This window comes from Galeopterus variegatus, unplaced genomic scaffold, assembly GCF_000696425.1.
Source record: "Galeopterus variegatus unplaced genomic scaffold, G_variegatus-3.0.2 Scaffold2254, whole genome shotgun sequence".
In the NCBI taxonomy this organism is placed as follows: domain Eukaryota; kingdom Metazoa; phylum Chordata; class Mammalia; order Dermoptera; family Cynocephalidae; genus Galeopterus; species Galeopterus variegatus.
Genome location: NW_007728365.1, coordinates 123748 through 129791, shown reverse-complemented (window position 1 = coordinate 129791; position 6044 = coordinate 123748). Strand labels below are relative to the sequence as shown.

Sequence of the window (6044 nt, the reverse complement as noted above, 5' to 3'; positions counted from 1 at the left end):
ATGCTCATCTCATGATCTTTCCTTTTTAAATGCCTAGGTAGCCACCAGCCGTGAGGCACATGTTGAGTGTAATGCTGTGGATATTTTTACTCCAGTCTCTGAGTCCTGGTGAGGGAACTAAAAATGCAGCAGTTCTACTCATACCATACACGAAGAACATAAATACAAACATTATCAGTATTCACAGAATTAATGAGATTGTTTTCCTACGAAGCTGGGTGCAAAACATCTCGCAAACATGATAAGGGGTGAGTGTCCTGCAAACACCCTCACAGATTCTGCTTCCACTGTGAGATGGCTGTTCAGCTCAGGAGCTGATTTCATGCTGGCTGCTGACATCCATTCATAACTTAGTACCTGGGGCTTGGCTGACGATCCATGTGCCACAACCCAACTGGCCACACAAATTAGCAGCTAGCATGCACTGACAGACTAGTAGGGGCCTTACTCAGTATCCATTCCACTCCCTTTTGTCACCTTAATATCACCCAGACTCCAATGTTTCTCTCTGGCTCCTGGACTTGGAAAACTCCCTGATGTCATCTATTTTATCAGTTTTATTGGTCTTTGCAAAGAACCAACGTTTGGCTTCCTTAATTTTTCTCTGCTATATTCTCTTCCCTGATTTCTGTTTTTTATCTTTTTTCTCCCTTCCTTTTACTTTCTCTGGATTTGATTTGTTGTTCTTTTTCTAACTTTTTGAATTGGAAACACAGATGGCTTATGTTCAGCCTCTTTCCTTATATATGTATTTACAGCTATAATTTTCCCTCTGTTACTACTTTAGCTGCACCCATAAGCTCTGATATGCAGTATCTCTCTTTATCATTCAATTCAAAAGATTTTCTAATTTCCATCATGATTTCTTCTTTGATACATGGGTTGCTTAAAAGTGTATCATTTAATTTTCAATGAGTTGCTGATTTTCTAGTAATTTTTTTGTTATCAATTTCTAGCTTAAGATTACTGTCATGAAAGAAGATAGTATGAATAACTTCCATCCTTTGAAATTTGTTGAGATTTGATTGATGACCCAGTATATGGCGAATTTTTTGTACATAATCCTTGTGCATTTGAAAAAGAATGTGTGTTCTGTCATTGTCGATTCTGTCATTGTTGCTGTCCCCTGTTTTGAACTTCCTCCCCCCCTCCCCATATTTTGCTATAGTTTTGTCTCTTTCCTCTCCTCAGACTTCAGCATCATTTCTTGCAATGGGACTCTCCGCTGAGTGCCCCCATCTTCAACACAGAGTCTGCTAACCCCTCCTCTCCCACATGAAGGCGAGTCACATGTATTCGGACAGTCAGCGCCATGTCTCTGGTTCTTAGGAGGCAATTAGAGGCAGTCGCCCTGTACCTGGAAGAATTACCTTAGCACCTAGATCTAGAAATGGAGCAATACTCTGAAAAACTGCATCATGTCTACAGGGAGTGCTCCAAATAAATATCTCCTCCTGGATAAAATCACGCTTACACACATACACACAGTTTCTGTCTGGGGGAAGGTGGCAAGTGCCACAAATGGTCGTGGAGAGGGTGGGCTTGGGGAAGCTGAGCTCTATGCCTGTACATCACTACCACACATGCAAGACAGATTACACATGGCAGCAGCCACATGGTTATTGCAAGTGCCTCTTTAGTGGCTGTCACAGTGAAACCTAAAGATAAACTGGAGTGAAGTGGGATCCCAACTGTGATGTCACAGACCCGTGGACAGTGTGAGAAAGAATATGTATGTTGAGGATTTAAAGATATGCTCTCAGGAGAGTGTATAACCCTCCTCAGTCTTCAAAAAGTTCATAAAAAGAATTGTATTATCTTTTTAAAATTTTTTATTGGAACATAGTTGTTTGTACACATCTGTGGGGCACAGCATCAAATATCAATACCTGTGTGCAATATGTGATGTCCAAATCAGGATAATTAGCATATTCAATTTTATACAATGTAGTCAATTTCTGTGGCCCTTTACCAATTCTATTTTTCCACAAACTTGTTGAAGTACCCTCAAATGTGACACTATCTCAACAGAAATGCCTACTAAATAGTCCTCCTGGCTCAGAATGCTATATAGGCAGCGTTACCCCCATACACGTTTTTCACAATCAGAATGATTTAGGATGAAATGTGCACAAACTGCGAGTCAGTCCTGAGCTAAAGTAAATGCCAAAAGATCAGTGTTCTGCCAAGGGTGATATTAAGAAAATGGAGGCCAAGCAAATTGGGGGCTTACAACTTCATTTTTACAGGGGCAGGGGTGGAAATGTGCAGAAGACAGAGCCAAAGCTTTGTAACCTTGGTTGGAGGGGCTTGAAGAGGGTGTGTCAGAGAAATGGTTCTGGGAAGTCAAGAACTTTCCCTCCAGGGTTGACACACAAACTCACTTCCCTATACAGGTTCAAGGTGCAGTTAGTCCAGGGGGCCAGTGTCTTTCTTCCTGAGGGGAAATTCAGAAGAGAGAGATTAAAGAAATGAACTGCAAGCTCGTTACGGCAATTGGACTTGGGGTGCAAATGCCACTTGTCATCTTCATCTTCCACCATCCTGTCTAAGTTCCCTTTACCCTCAGCTGCCACCTTTGCAGGTCTCAATGTTTGCTCAGTGATGTGATCTAAACCCTCACTCCTGAGGAGTCTCAGCCCTGGTAACTGTATGATTTGTAATAATGAATATGCTAATAATAAAAAATAAAAGTTAAAAAACAAACAAACAAACAAATGTCTCCAAATGTTCCTGGGGAGCAACAGTGTTCCCAACTGAGAACCACTGGCTTAGGTATATCAATCAGGAGATTCCTTCGCTCAGTTTTTATATTTCGAAAGGAGAAAGCTTTGATTTGCTCAATTTAGCCTTCAATGTGAGATCGTTCTGTTACTAAGCCTACAGGAGCTGTGCTGTGGCTGGAGCAAACTGTTCATCCACAGTAGAGACCTCCTACTTACACAGGCACACTGTGTGCTGCTTATGCCAAGTGCTACTTATACATGATCTCATGTAGTTTTTTCTTTTTCACAAATGAAGACACGAGACAGCAAACATCATGTCCTGGGAACTTTTTATCCATATTCCAGATAAAACAAATGTTCTAGGCCTTTAAAACCCCTAAACTGTTTTTCCATTCTTTGATATGCTCACTTGGTGATCTTGAGCAACTTCTTAAACTTTCATGTGCCTTAATTTTGTCAATAGTGTTAGGTATTATTATTACTTACATGACAAGAGAAATAATTATTTTGAGCTTAGAACTCTACTTGAAATCTTCTTCAAAAGAAACTGGATTGTTCCCTTCTCAGGCTGAAGCTGAGGCACTTGTCTATTCACAGCCACAGCTGGGCGAGGGAGTATTGCGAGGTGCCCAAGTAAATCACCTGTGTAAAAGCAGCCCCACTTCCTCTTGCTGATCAGGGTCAATTACCCCTGTGAGATGGTGACTGGACCCAGAACATGAGGAGCACACGGTGTCCAGGTAGCAGCTGTAGCTTGCTGAGTCCTCTGAAGAGAGACTTGGGTGGTGAGCGTGCACACGCCTTGGGGCATCCTGATCCCCTGGAGCCCAAAGTTGAAGGAATGGGAAGCACAACATTCCCTAGTGGATCATGGGAATACTGGCATGTGGGGACATCCCTATTTCCTGTTCACAGCTCACAGACCCACGCATTCTTCCTGTGGGGGACACAGTGCCATACAGAGGTCTCGGATTCAGTGGACATACTGAATCCTGGAGAGTTGCACTCTCTCCTTGCAGAGTCTTGCCTGTGCACTGGCACTTCAACTGTACTTTCAGCAGGCAGTTCTGTGTGCCAATTCTGTGGTGGCCGATGACCAAGGCTGCCTGACCTCAACTGGCCAGTTCATTTTGTCTGCTTGGTTGTTCAGTGCCTTGTCCATGGTGGGTGCTTTCTGGAGGATGTTAACATGAGAATCATAGATCTTCAAACTTTGTACCCACTTCCATATGTCTGTCCGTCCACATGCTAGAACTATCACCAGGCTCACCCAAACACAAGGGGGCCAAGCAGCACAATTTATATGCTCAAAAAACAGAGAGTGAGAACTATTTGGGGAATAGAGTAATGACTACCATCGTCTGCATTTGTTATACTTTCTTAGAAGGGTCTCAAAGTGTGTTCTTTCTCTAATGTTCTAAAGAGTTTTAGTGAAAGTAAATGTTTACTTACAGCTTTCTTTCTTCCTATAATCCAAGCAGTGTTTCCTCAGGGCTGGGTTAGAGACAGTGTAGCTGTTGGGTTTTACTCAAAACAGTATTCCCTTATGCTTTGTTGCTGGTAAGAAAAAGCATGTCATTCCTGGCTTTTCTTAGTTCTGTTAGGAAGGGACTTTATTTTTTTTTCTTAAAAGCAGCTGTTCAATATTCATGTAAATAGGCTTCCTGCGGGCCCACCCAACCCGTGGCTGGTCATGCCCGTGCATATTGGAATCCCAATAAAATGCAAGTCTGTTCCCCCCACCCCACGCTTATATTTCTATTTATATTTTTTGGCCATCAATTGATTCACTCCTCAACTACAATATAAACTTCTTGAATGCTGAGACTTTCTCAAGCATTCAATGGCTCCTTTCTTTTTATAGCTCCAGCTCCTAGGACAATATTCTACCCATGTAAAATGCTTTGTAATGTTTGTCATTGGTGATGAAGTGATTCTAGAAAGCAAACAAAATGGGTTTGATGGCAAAGATAGGCACCCATGCAAATAATGCAAGGCAAACAGTTCTCAAAGGATAAACAGGACCTAGAATGTTTTTTACCCGGGTACCTGCTGATCTGGTATGTGTGCTCTGAACCCTAGCAAATGGCCCTCTGTGCATGAGCCCAGAGAGTCAGAGGGCCTGACTGACATTTTCTATGGCTAATATTCAGAGGACTGAACCTCTTCAGGGAGGCTTTACTGTATCTGAATCCCAGAAAGCAGGACAAGGTTAGCCAAGTCTATGTCAATTAGAAGAGTGTAACTGCTTCATTCTATGTGTGTGTAAGACCTGGAGAGAAAGTAGCTGAAGGCAACATTTTCAAGTCAAAAAAGTCAGTCTTCAGGGCCCTTGCTTTCTATCTCTATTGCCTTCCCCATTTTAACTTCACCCCCAACCCAGAAGCAAAACTAAAATGCCTTCTATTTGGGGAAACCAAGAAATTGTTTTGATTTTTTGTTTTATGACCCAAACCTATATATTACTGGCTGCCATGGCATTATTTCTCCCTGTACACTCATCATTCATAGCTACAGGGGTGAAAATATTCCAAAATAGTATGTAATGTCTGTTACACATTTAGATGCATAAATTTTGGTTGTCAAGATGGTGATTTAATAGAATAGATCTAATAGGTTCGTTGTAGAGTATTTTTAATGTCTAGTTTTTTAAAAGAAAGGTTTGTGTGTATATGTTTTCTTTTCATTTCTCTCTTCTTGGAAATGTTGCTTCTTTGTAATATAGTCCTACTTTATCATGATCTGGGTCTAACAAATTTTGGCAATAGGCTTCAAGTAAATTAAGGAAAAAGCATTTATTAAGAGTCAGGAAGTAAAGCATCTTGATTTTATATCCATAATGTTGATAATAAACCCAAAGTCTCAGGTCCTGTGACATCAGGCTTGTAAGTTGAATATGGAATTCCTCATTTTAACATATTGTTCCTTTGGGATTATAAATCATAGACATTAGATTAGGCCCCTGTGGACTGGCCGGTTAGCTCAGCTGGTTAGAGCATGGTGCTGATAACACCAAGGTCCAGGTTCAATCCCTGTACTGGCCAACCAAAAAAGTAAGTCAAAAATTAAAAAAGAAAAATAATAATAGATTAGCCTCCTGAGAGTTTGGGTTTGTGACAGTCTGTATTGTTTTGAGTACTTTAATAGTGCATTTTGTAATTTTTATCTTTAGTGTTTTTGGAAATGTAGTTTCTCTCTCTCTCTCTCTCTCTCTCTCTCTCTCTCTCTCTCTCTCTCTCTCTCACACACACACACACACACACACACACACACACACACACACACATTCCCATTTACATTCTCACTCTTGTTGTTTAA

At 41.2% G+C, this 6044-nt stretch overlaps 1 non-coding gene across 1 annotated transcript; it reads left to right on the top strand.

Annotated features, from left to right (window-relative positions):
• The first annotated feature begins 5697 nt into the window (after positions 1-5697).
• Positions 5698-5770, top strand: TRNAI-GAU. Its single transcript has one exon. It is a non-coding gene; the product is annotated as a tRNA-Ile (tRNA).
• The last annotated feature ends 274 nt before the right edge of the window (positions 5771-6044 follow it).